Raw genomic sequence first — 14,090 nt, 5'->3', positions numbered from 1 at the left:
TGCAGTGGTTTGACACCTGCCTTTGGCCCAGGGCGCGATCCTGGACACCCGGGATCAAATCCCACATCGGGCTCCCGGTGCATGGAGCCTGCTTCTCCCTCTGCCTATGTCTCTGCCTCTCTCTCTCTCTCTGTGACTATCATAAATAAATAAAAATTAAAAAAAAACTCTTTCGGTTTATGGTTGTCATAAATCAGACTACATGCTGTCCATTACAAAATTAGCACATCTCTCAGTGTACCTTAATTCCATTTAAAGTCAGTTATAGTAAAAAGATTTATTCTCTCACATATTTTTCAATGAATAGAATATCAAACCGTATAGCCACAAATTAAAATGGTAATGCAGCGGAGCTGTGAAATATGACACATCAACAAAGACAGATCTGGGTTTTAGGAGTTAGACATGTAGAAAATTTTTTATGGCTTTCTTATTTGATTGGCTAGGTATAAAATTCTAGGCCAGACTGATTATTTTGAATATGCAAAGAAAAACTGGGTCTTAGGATATATCTATGTCTAGTAAATACAATTGCTTAGGAGTGTGTACAAATAGTGTATTTTTGAAGGGTCTGTATGTTTGTTTTCTGGCCTACTGATGATTAAACTAGGCAGTGAAAGCAGTGTAGCCTTGTTTGTTGACTCACAGCATGCTTTTTGCTTAAGTAGATATGTTGTTTGAGAAGACAGAGCTGTGAGGGGTACCTGGGTGGCTTAGTCGGTTAAGCATCAGACTCTTGATGTAGGTTCAGGTCATGATCTCCGGGTTGTGAGATTGAGCCCTGGGCTCTGCGCTGGGTGTTGAGACTACTTAAAATTCTCTCTCTGTCCCTACCCCCCTCAAAAAAAGGACAGAGCTCTGAATAGCAATAGGTTTTGTATTTGTGGCTGGATTCAGTTAAATCTTTTTGTCATATGCTCTTTTATTACACTCACCAATCTTATAATAATATATTATCACTTTTTCCGTTAGACTAAAATCTTTTAGCATAGATTATTTGGGTATTTTGATATCTGTAGTTCACTGCTTGTCATATTGTTGTGTTTTAAGTATATATGTACACATACACTCACACATATATTTGTATTTTAAAATTAAGTTGTTAAAGCTGAGAATTGAAGGACAGTTCTTATAGACACTGGGTGGAATAAGAACTGTTGATCAAGCATCCTTCCTTTCTTCCCATGTATTTCCCTTTACAAAACACACTTGAAAACAATGAGCATGGTCAGTCCGTTCTGAGGGCAAGGCAGAATACTCTGTTTTGAGTGTTCCGTGGTAGGACTGAATTAGCAGTACTACAGGAAGATCCTTAGCTCTGACAGTGAAGGATTCGGTGTTTCAAACCTTCAAAGTAGGTAACTCTAAGCACAAGTTGCTTTGCATTTTTAATCCCCAGATCTTTCACCATAGAATAAAACATTTGAAGAACATACATTTGACAGCAAAGTAAATGCCATTTGGTTGACAAAATAATTCTCTTATTAGGCAATTTTTTTTCCTAAAGGCAGACTGCTACCTATGCAGTACCTCATTTGGAGTCTTGGAAACTTCACTAACTTATTTATGCTCTTTTGCAAATGGACTTGAGATCTTCTTCAGAGATTCCACTAGGGGAATGCAGTGACTTGACTGAAGAATGGTCATCCTGTATTGGGGAAGTTCATCCTCTTCAATTGACACAGCTTTGAGAGGGACACACACGAAGTAGTGAAAGAGGAAGAGGACACGCCCCTAGCCAGCTAGATTATCTGAATTAACGTTGGCAATCATTGAGGTGGTAGATGTGGGGATCTCTCTTCCTTTGGAGATCCCTTCTTGAAACCCACTGTCCTTTCTCTTCCTGATTGTTTGATTTCTGGGTTTGCTGCCCAGTCCTCTCTGGAAACTTCCCTTAGTCATCATCCTTGGAATTTCCTTCACTCCCCTCCTGTATGGAGTGATTTCATTATTTTTTTGGAACCCATGTCTTCTTTCTTGATTTGTTCCACTTTTGGTGGTGTACATCCTCCATTAATTTTTGGAAAAGGGGGACATGAAAGGTATATTTTATTTTGAGTTCTTACCTGTCTGAAAATATCTTTATACAACTGTCACATTTGATTGGCTATGTATAATATTTTAAGTTGGAAATCATTTTTGTTCAGAATTTTGAAGGCAGTGTCTGTCTTCTAGCTTCTCATTGTTTTAAGAAGTGCATTGGCATTCTAATTTCCGGTGTTTTATATATATGATGTATTTTCTTTCCAGAAGCTCTTGGAATCATACTTTTATGCTTGGTGTTCTGAAGTTTCATTATAACATGCTTTGATATTGGTCTCTCATTCACTGTGTTGAGCACTCCTTGGGTCCTTGAAGAAACCTTGTGTTCTTTAATTGTGAATTTTCTTGTATTATTTCTTCAATCATTTTTTTCTATTATCCTCCTTCTCTATTTCTGGATTTCCTAATTCACAGATAATAGACTTCTAGCTCCAAGTCTAATTTTCTTCTCTTTTTTTCTTGTCTCCTTTTTTTATGCTTTTTTTTTTTTTTGCTTAGATTTTCTCAGTTCTATATTTTAATCCTCTTACTTGTAGTTTTTTAAAAAAGAGTTTATTTATTTATTCATGAGAGACAGAAACAGAGGCAGAGACATAGGGAGAGGAATAAGCAGGCTCCCTATGGGGAGCCTGATTCAGGACTTAATCCCAGGATTCCAGGATCACGACCTGAGCCAAAGGCAGATGCTCAACCACTGAGCTACCCAGATGCCCCTATTTGTATTTTTTGTTAAGTAAGTAGGATTTTAATCCATTCATACCAAATTTAACCTTCAACATGTACAATCTTATATTTTATTATTGAGATGTAGTAACTCTTGGGGTGCGTGGCTGGCTCAGTTGCTAGAGCACGTGACTCGATCTCAGGGTCATGAGTTCGTTGAGTGTAGAGCTTACTTAAAAAAAGATATAGTAACTCTTTCTGAATATCTCATAGAGCATCAGTAATCTAGTAGAAATGCAGTATTGCCTATAATCCTCTTACCTAGTAAGAAATACTTCTAATATTTTTCCATCAAAATTTTTGTGTGTGTGTGTGTGTGAGTGTGGTCACACCATTTTGTAACTCAAAAACAATGTGTCTTGGACATTTTCAGAGTCTCTATTTTTGAAATGACTACACAATATTCCACTTTGTGTATGTACCATTATTTACTTAATTGTTCCTTTATATTGAAGGTTATTTGATGGTAATTATTGCAACTGCTTGTTGCTTAGTAGGAAACCAGAAATACAATGCTGATTATAGAAGACAAAGCAATTCTTGTGATACCTTACATACCAATTAAAGCAGTAAAGTGACTATTAAATCATTATGGAATATATACTGTAAATTTAAAAACAAGTACTTTATCTATTGACCTCAGTAATGACAATTCTAGGAAATTATCTCACAAATAAAATCATACACATATATAAAGATAAATGTACACATATTTTCAGTGCATAATTTTTACATAAAAAAATTATAAAAGTGTACATACATACCCTAATTTAGATGTTCCATCAGCCTAGAAATAAAACACAATGACTTGTCTAGAAAATTGGAGTAAGAATTGCCTATTTCTCAGATTACTCCCAAAGAAAGGATATGTCAGAAGTTGTGGATCACTTCTGTGCTGTGGAAGCCTAGTAAGCTTGCTTTTTCTAGGGTGTTAAGGTAGCATTTATGGACCAAAGGTTGTTCTCGCTTTCAGAAAATTCTAGTCTATCTTAGTTATTTCAGAGTGATGACATCCTATACTCCAGTCCCTGTTAATAATTCTCTTCTATTTCTAAAATATGTGTAGGATACCCCTGTCAGAATGGCTAAAATCAACAACACACAAAACAACAGGTATTGGTAAGGAAGTGGAAAAAAAAGAACACTCTTGCACTGTTGGTAGGAACACAAACTGATACAGGCACTGTGGAAAACAATATGGAGGTCCCTCAAAATGTTAAATATAGAACTGCCCTATGATCCAGCAATTGCATTATTAGGTGTTTACCCAAAGAATACAAAAATACTAATTCAAAGGGATACATGCACCCTGATGTTTATAGCAGCATTATCTACAATAGCCAAATTATGGAAACAGTCCAAGTGTCGATCAACTGATAAATGGGTAAAGAAGATGTGTGTATACACACACACAATGGACTATTGCTCAGCCATAAAAGAGAATGAAATCTTTCTATTTGCAATGGCATAGATGGGGCTACAGAGTATTATGCAAAATGAGCCAGTCAGAGAAAGACAAATACCATATGATTTCACTCATATATTGAATTTGAGAAACAAAACAGATAAGCAAGGGGAAAAAAAGAGAGACAAAGAAACAGACTCTTAGCTATAGAGAACAAGCTGATGGTTACCAGAGGAGAGGTGGGTGGGTGGATGGGTGAAATAGGTGATGGGGATTAAGGATTGCACTTGTGATGAGCACCGGGTGATGTATGGAAGTGTTGAATCACCATATTGTACACCTGAAACTAATAGAACACTCTATGTTAATTATACTTGAATTTTTAAAAAAGTTCACATAAAAATATGTGTAGGGTGCTAAAGTAGTTATAAGTATTGTTTGAGAAATAACTAATAAACATGATTGCCCAGCATGCTAAAAGCATAAAGGGGCTTTAGGAAAATAAGTAAATTTATAAATAAATAAATTTCTGTTGAACTAAACCTTGTTTTCTTTAGAATATGTGAAATAATCAATTACTTAAAATATATTTTTTCTTCAGCACTTAGTGATAGCTGTCAACAAATATTAACCACTAATGTTTATCATTATAAATTTACTCTGGCATTTGGAAACATGTTTGAGAATAATTAAGAAATTAAAACTTCCAAACTTTATTTAATATCACTGTTGAGTTATATGTAGTAGGTAGCAAACATTGGAAGCAGAATCATAAGAGATGGTTATGGCTAAAAGTGTATGGAGATAGCGCAGAGTTTATCTATTATAATCATAGTGGATTACTATGGGAAACTAGGATTTTTTATGGAGCATGATGAGCTAAAAATACCAAATGTCCATGTTGCCTTTGCCAGAGAAAAAGTGCTACAGTTTCTCGGACCTTGGGATTGAGCTCTTTAGCTATTGCTTTGCCTGAACATTTTCAGGCAATCTTCAAGAATCTTATTTATCCCATGGTTACTTGTTACTTTTATATAATGACCTAAAAATATCTCTTCTTCACTTTTTCCTGTCATTTACCTTTTTTTTGTCTTTCTCTAGAGCTCAGAGACCCAAGTTTAGGCTCTGCTTTGTTATTGATTTACTCTGTTAGTCACTTTGTCTTTATAGGCTTACCTCTCCTTATCTCTATAATAAAATATTTAAACAAAATAATAACTATGGTTTTGTTCAGTTTTGTATTTTGAGATTATAAAAAGCCAATCCTTCCATAACCCCTTCAGTGGCTTTCTATTGCACTAATCCAATAGGAACCTCCTTCAACAGCCTTTAAAGCTTTACATGATCAGGCTTGCCTCTGTCTCCTACTTCCATTTCATGTCACAATACTGTACTTTCTATAAGCCAGCCACATCAACTTCCTAACCTTTTAGGGATTAGCTCAAATATGATCTTCTTAGAAATATTTTCCTTGACCCCTTTACTGCAATTAAGCCACCTTTGGAAGTTTATTCAGGCACTGTCATATTACTTTTTAGTTTCTTGTTTTGTTTCATGCCAGATTAGGATGTTAGCTTCATGGAGATGGTACCTGATTTTTCTTTTTTTTTTTTTAAGATTTATTTATTTATTCATGAGAGACACAGACTGAGAGAGAAAGGCAGAGACACAGGCAGAGGGAGAAGCAGGCTCCCTGCAAGGAGCCCAATGTGGGACTTGATCCTGGTCCCAGGATCACGACCTGAGCCGAAGGCAGGTGCCCAACTGCTGAGCCACCCAGGCATCCCTGTTTTTCTTATTTATCCATATATCTTCAGTGCCAGCACAATTCCTGACACACAAAAGACGTTAAAAAATACTTGCTCGATGTTAATTGCTGGAAAGAGACTGATGGTGTAGAAATGATACATGAGCCAAGAAGTAGCAGCTAAAAGAGGCCCTATGGTAATTGTGGTGTTTACAGTTGTTGGTGAAACCCTGTAGTCGACTTATGACAACCACATAGCCAAAGAATCAGTCTAAATAGATGTCTTGAGTAGCTTTGGTATAAACCATAGGAGAAATTGCAACATTTCTTGGCCTTTTCTCAGGAAAATAGTTAGGAGGACTGAGAGTTTGTGGACTTGAAGGTAGGTCTGGTTTGTGGACTTGTATGTAGGTAGGTCTCCATTGTTCTCTAACCAGGCCTTGCTTCTTTTACCTCTTCTCAGATGAGGCTCCAGAGATAATAATATTCGAAAATCTAAATTGAAATGGATCAAGGAAGAAAAGGTTGATTTTGGTTGATATCAAATATTTTATAGCTTAGCTTTTGTTGTTGTTAGTGCTACTGTGTAAGGTGGAGAGAAATCAGAATTTAGGATTTAATCAAGTGTCTATCTGACTTGACCAAAGTCCTACAAGGAGAAAGTATAGTAATGTTTCTTTCAAAAGTAACAAAAGCAACCTAATTCATATAAAAAATGTATATTAGGATCTCAGAGGCCCAAGTTTAGGCTCTTCTCTGCTGTTGACATATTCTAGTAGTCAATTTAACCCTTCAGGCCTTAGTGTCCTTCTATATGTCATAAAATAAATAAAGTCATTATTGTCTCTTCCATTTTAGTATTTTGTGAATTATGATATGTGCCAAGTACTAACATTTGGACCATGATCTTGACCTCTTAAAAATTTGTCCCTTGGAACTGAATTTTGGAGTGAAAAAATTGTAATGTCAGGGCAGCCCGGGTGGCTCAGCGGTTTAGTGCCGCCTTAAGCCCAGGGCCTGATCCTAGAGACCTGGGATCGAGACCCATGTAAGGCTCCCTGCATGGAACCTGCTTCTCCCTCTGCCTGTGTCTCTACCTCTCTCTCTCTCTCTCTCTCTCTGTATCTCTCATGAATAAATGAAATCTTTAAAAAAATTGTAATGTCAGAACTCAGAATGAAGATGAATATTTAGAATAAAATTAGAGACCATATTGTATATATATTTTTTCTAATGCTTAACAAGTAGTAGACACCAATTCTTCGAGTGCTATAATTAAATCAGACCTATTTCATTCACCCTATCTAACCTATTGTGATAGAATGCCTTTGGATAAATAGATTTTCCTCCCAAACCATGTTCAGCACATTTATAATACATAACTAAAATAAGATGATTGTGATCAATTTATTGGAATTAGAACTAAATGGCCACTGGAGATGCTGGATTGATCTTCAGGAAGAAGGTTTTTTTTTTTTCCTTTTTCCCTAGATATCCAGTGGGAAGTGTTTCATATTAATTTTGATTTTGTCACTTTCCACATTTCTGTGGATAAATATGATTGACTGTTATGAAAATCATATCACAGCTATTTTTCCTACTTTGGACAGAGTGACCTTTCTCATTCACATTCACCTGCTGTCTTCCATGTGTCACAGAATAATCAACCACCATGTGAAAAATGAGTCATCTATCTAAAGAAAATGCAGCCTGCTAAGACCCATTCTTTTTTTACTTAATTCACTTTAGCTTGGAAGTTCAATTGTAGTGATAAGTTGGATTATTTACTTAGGCAATATATGCAGATTAATCTTATTTATTTATAATGCTTTGTGTAAGGAATAGTCATGTTAATCATGATACTCCACAGAATTTTAATTGCTTTATGTTACGCCTGAGATGGACATCATCCTCACCACGTGCTTTTCCACAGTGTTAGGAAACATGCTATGGTAGCATTTTTCTATGTTCACACCTCCATTATCCATACTTATTCCCTTGCACTAGCTGCTATTCTGTTCCACAATGAGAAGTGTAGTTTTCAACTTCCTTTACTTTCAGAAGGTATACTTTATTGCAGGTCAGTTTATGAACAAAAATTATCAATATATATTATTGTAGTGCAATCATGACTGATTTATTTGCACAAAGTTAATTAGAACCAATTTTTTGTATTCTGTTAATAAAAACTCACTTTTTTAAATTCAAGAGAAACATCAGTACTTTCCTTTTATCATCCTTAAGCAGCTGACATAATAATGATATTTTAAATTGGGATGAAAATTTCATATAATAATGACATTAAATTTGTTAGTATTTCTTAAATTTAATGAAATAGTGAGAATGACAGCCCTCTACATTTCTTTTAAAATTCCTTAGGTCATTTAGGCCTTATATTGTGGGGAAGAAATAATTACCATTAAAACATTGTCTCATACTCAATATAAAAAACATTCTACTTCAAATTTAATTAAATAACTGCCAAGAATGCTAAGGGAATGAGATATATTTCTTGTGAAGACAATAAAAACTTTCTCTTTGCTGTGACCAGGAATGCTCCGTCCAGAGACAGTCCAAGAGACTCAAGAGAAGACTTAAGAAAACATATGGTTTTAGCAGCTTAATGAAAGACCAGCGCCTTTACTTCAGGAACTATAATTATAAAGACCTATAATCATCCTGCTAAATTAGGATGGGGAATTCTCAGCACCTCACAGTAATTATCTGGGGGGTATGAAAGAACTAAGAACACCTGGAAGCTCTGAGAAAGTATATGACCTGAGGCAGCGTCAGATTCATGGGCATGTGACCTATGTAGTTGGACAGGGTCAAGGGCTCAGAAGGGCCTTGCACTTAATTTAATGCTTTGCTTCTACTCTCTTTAAATGTTTAATAATTTTTTAACAAGGGGCCCTACATTCCTTGTGCTTTGGGCCCCCCAAATAAGTAGCCATTTCCTGAACTGAGGTCACCTAAGAGAACAACTTTTGTATGAGACAGCTGGTTAGTAAGAAAGACCTACACTAACAGCTTTACCAGTAGGATACATGGAGCAAACCATAGAGTAGAAAGCACTGCAAATAGGGCCTTCCTAGGAGGGGAGGATTGATTTATAGAATAACGAATATTTTTGGAAGATTTGTGAGAAGGAAAGGTGAAAAGATGGAGATAGATGTTTCTTTTCTTTTGGTTCCTTGGATCCTACATTATTAAAAAGGGATTTCCCAATTGGCTTTCTAGATCAGTATTTCCCAAACATCTCTAATTGCCTACTCCTATCATAAAAATGTATAAATATGGATCTCCCCAATACAGGTTTATTACTTTAAAAATATATATCATTACTAATGATGGGGAGGGAATGTTTTTCTGTCCTTCAAGATTCTTCTAGCTGGTCTAAGAATTAAAGTAATATGAGACAGATTAACAGAAGAAAAAGCTAAAGTTTTACTATGTGTACATGGAGGCCTAGTTATGAAATTGAGACCCAAAGAAATGACCAAGGCATGCAGTTTTTATACATTTTAGACAAACATATCTGTGAGGAATTTATAGGACAAAGAAAACTTTAGGAGCTTCAAATAGTGAGGAATTCTGAACAGTATGTGGCCTGGGATAGTAAATTAATAAAAGTAACAAGGTTTGTTCACACGGCCTTCTTGGCTTTGAATTCCATACCCCTGATGATAAGAATGTCTCTTTACCTCCTATTATAGGAAAGTACCTTTCACCTGGGAGATTTATTTCCTGCTTTCTGAAGACAGAGGAGGGTCAAAGTGGTCTTCCTACATTTGGCTGTTTCTTTAAGTAACTTTAATTCAAAATACTCAATATACTAAAGTGGCACATTTTGGGATGGCTTGTCCTGGGCCCCTAAACTGTAAAACTGTTATTATATGTCAGCACTGTCAAATAGAAATATACACAATGAGAACTACATATGTAATTTTAAATTTTCTAGTAGCTGGGGTGCCTGCGTAGCTCAGTGGTTAAGCATCTGCCTTCAGCTCAGGTCATGATCCCAGGCTCCCCATAGGGAGCCTGCTTCTCCCTCTGCCTATGTCTCTGTCTCTCTGTGTCTCTCATGAATAAATAAATAAAATCTTTAAAAAAATTTTTCTAGTAGCCAAATTAAGAAAATAAAAATAATTAATTTTAATGTTTTAATTAAGCCAATATATCAAAAATATCATTTCAAATGACATCAATATAAAATTATACTGAGGTATTTTACATTTTTAAATAAGTTTGAAATCTGGTGTATATTTGAACTTTTAACATCTTAGTTCAGAGTAGTCACATTTCAAGTGTTCAGTAGCTATGTGTGACTAATAGCTACAGTATCTGATACTATAGTTTTATATTTTTTAAATATAAAATATAGGGGCACTTGGGTGGCTCAGTCAGTTAAGTGCCTGACTCTTGATCTCAGCACAGGTCTTGATCTCAGGGTCACGAGTTCAAGCCCTGCATTGGGCTCCATGACCTGCCATGGAGCCTGCATTAAAAATTTAAAAATAATTTTAAAAAGTTAAAAAATATAAACTATAAATTAAAGATGCGTAACAGTAAAATAAATATATATAAATTTGTGTATATATATGTGTGTATATATGTATATATACAAATTCTAATATTTTCCTCAATATCCTAGTGGATAGCCTTGAAAATCCCCTGGGGTATGTGCCTCTCATGTTGAAAAGGAGTGGTCTAGAATCATAATTGGATTTACTAAGTTTGTAGGTATGATAATTCTGAAAGATATTCACACACACACACACACACACACACATACACTCTCTCATTCTCTTGTTTCTTTCACAGGAAAGTAACATAGAGCTATCTCTTGATGGGAAGATTGTCAACTTTCACATTTAAGAAGAGTGTATAGGATGAGACATATTTTGGCATCCATCTTTGGAAAATACAGTGTGCCACAATTCCTTACCACTATATAAAGTTGAAGTTCTAGGAAACTGCACTAATACTGATCTCTCTGGCATAGTGTCTCATACCTCTGGGCATATATATTCCTCTTTGGGAAGTTCAGAAAGAAATATGAGAAACTGGAATGGTAGCTAGAATATATCAGATAATGAAAGATTTTTTGTACTATGCCATGAAGCTTGAACTTTATCTCATTTTTGATGTTTCAGCAGGGGAATAGCATAGTCATGGTTGTGTTTTTAAACAAGTTCCTCTGACTGCAGTGGAAGAATAGATTTAAGAGGCCAAGGCAGCCTAGGGCAAGTAGAAGGCAAACTAGTGTATTACAAGCAATGGTCTCAGCTGTTCACCAAATCTTATCCGATTCACACACTTACTTATTAAAATGTTCTTTTTGGAGCACTTGTCGAGTGAAGTTCTAAAAATAGTAACAGAAAGAAGCAGTTGAAAAAGCTTATAATGAAAACATTAAGTGTTTGAATCTTAATGACTTCAAATCTTAATGACTTTGAGCTTATTCTCTTAACAGTATCCACTCCTATTTCCTTCTCCACATTGCCTTTCTGCTTCCCTACAAACCCAAACACATTTCATTTTTCCACATCAAAGAGATTCTAAGTGAAGACACTTTCATCTGTCTCTATGGCATCCACAAACACAAAAGAAGTCAAAGGCCTAAGAGAACAGGGGTGAAGATGGTTGATATCAATGCTATAGTAAGACAATTGAGGAACATTCCCAGAACAATTGATCTTTTCAAAAATGTCAATGTCATGAAAAATAAAAAGACCAAGGAATTATTTCCAATTAAAGGAGATTAAAAGAATATCATAACTAAATGCAATCCTGGATTAGATCAAGGTTGGAAAATATTTACTAGAAAGATCATTTTTGGGAAAATTGGAGAAATTTGAATGTGAACTATTAATTAAATAATAGTGTTGTATCAATGTTACATTTTCTGAGTTTGATCATTGTAATATGGTTATATGAGTGAGTATCCTTATTCTTAAGAGATACATGCTGAACTCTCAGGGTAAAGGGTTATGATATCTGCAACTTGAATGTACTCATATATGACTTAGCAGATAATTGGAATACGTTTACATATATATTTATATACTATATAGAAAAAGGTAAAGTAAACATGGCAAAATATTAATAGTTGGTAATCTTAGTAAAGAAATACTGGTATTCATTGCGCTATTTTTATAATTTTTCTGAAGATTTGATTTTTTCAAAAAAGTATTTTTTAGAGATATACAGTTAAATATTTACAAATAAAATGATATAATATGTGAGATATGCTACATAATGGTGGGTGGGGAGTGAGAGTGGGTGAAATTATAGATGAAATAATTATCAAGAGTTATAGATTGTTGCAGCTGGGTGATAAGTATATGTAGGTTCATTGTACTATTCTCTCTACTTTGGTATCTGTTTGAAAATATCTATAAGAAAACTTTAAAAATGAAGACAACAATTAGAAGTTCTAAACAAAGAAGAATATGATGCCCCACCCTGATAAATACGTAAAAACAAATTGTGTTAATACTAAAGGAAGGAATTCCATCAAAGTTGTAACTTTGCCAATTCTACTTTAATGCAAGGGGAGTGGGCCCAGATATCAAATATCAGATTTTTTCACAAAGGGTTTTTGGATACTGCTCTTGTATTAGTGTCGTAGCATATACTTAATTTGTTTATTGGATAATTCAAGATTTGTTGAAGTAGAGAGGAGAATTAAAAAGAAAATTAGAGTACTGCATTAAATAGATTTATTTTAATTGAAAAACTTACATGATAAAAAGAGAAACTTCTGGGAGGGTCTCCATTTTTTCAGACCCTAGACTATATAAGTGTTGATCTGTATAGAGCTGTAAAGTGAATTGCTAAAAGTCTAAACATTTTTATGTTTTTCCAGTGGTTTAGAGACTAAGAGGTTTCTAGCACAGCTGTTTTCCTTTCATGATTCCTCCTAACCATCACATATAAATGTTCATCTGACAAACATTTGTCAGAAACAATTCATATAAAATCCCAAATTCTTAATGAGATGCAGACTCCTGTTTCATGCTTGTGCTGTTTTTCAAAATTCCCTAGGTGACACTTCTCCAAAATACAAATCTATAGAAAAATGAAAATAATTCTGCCACAGTTGAGTTTTGTTGTGAGTTCAGTTATGAGGCCCTTTCAGCAGCACACAAAAACAGACTACTTTGCATTACCTTATGGATTAGGAAAAGATTAGCACTGGGAAAGGACTTTAATGGGGCAAAATGTGAGACACATCACAGTGAACATATAAATCTTTGGTTTGTTTCATTGCTTAAGAGAAGATTTACACTCACCTTCAAAAGTATCCACATACTAGAATACATTCTTTTCACATTAGAGAATTTCATGCAATATTAATAAACCCTGAACACTGTAAAGACTGTTGGTATTAGAATAAAATTCTTTTTAGGTCATGCTACTCAGGCCTTATCTATAATATACAAGATGTCCACTAAATTCCAAGATGATTTGGGAGATAATAGATTATGATCAATGATAAGTAGAACAGTTACAGTGTAAGTATATAGAGAGTACATCAAATCTGCTTGGGTAGTTTTATGGAGATTATTTCACAGATTTTCTTTCAATAATTAAAATATAGGAATAGTTGAAGTACCTGGATACCTTGGTCAGTTGAGTGTCTGACTCTTGATTTCTGCTCGGTTATGATTTTGAGGTTGTAGGATCAAGCCCTGAGTTAGGCTCTGCACTTGGCATGGAGTCTGCTTGAGATTCTTTCTCTCCTTATGCCTCTGCCTCTGCCTGCCTAGGTGCTCTCTCTCAAAATAAATAAGTAAAATATTTTTAAAAATAGAGGAGTAGTTAATATCATTAAAGAAAATTAAAATCTCAGAAATTTAAAACATTTTTTAACCTTAACAGACACATAAATACCAATTCAGAATCATCAGGTAATATGATAAATTCTGACCAAAGAAATGGTATGCACTGTGAAATTTCTCTCATTATTCAAATATAAAAATAAAATTTTCTTAAATGCTCCCATAAGTCATTCTTAATTATGAATATAAAAGTAATTGCCAAAAATGTAGGGAATATATATAAACTACTTTGTTTCTTAAGAAAAGGAAATTTTCATAAGCATATTAATAAAAAGTTTATGATTTTTTGATATGAAATTGAATTAATAAGCTAGAAGACATTGTA

Source organism: Vulpes lagopus, chromosome X (genome assembly GCF_018345385.1).
Source record: "Vulpes lagopus strain Blue_001 chromosome X, ASM1834538v1, whole genome shotgun sequence".
NCBI classification, from domain to species: Eukaryota; Metazoa; Chordata; class Mammalia; order Carnivora; family Canidae; genus Vulpes; species Vulpes lagopus.
The sequence above is the reverse complement of the archived record's forward strand: the minus strand, read 5'-3'. Positions refer to the sequence as shown.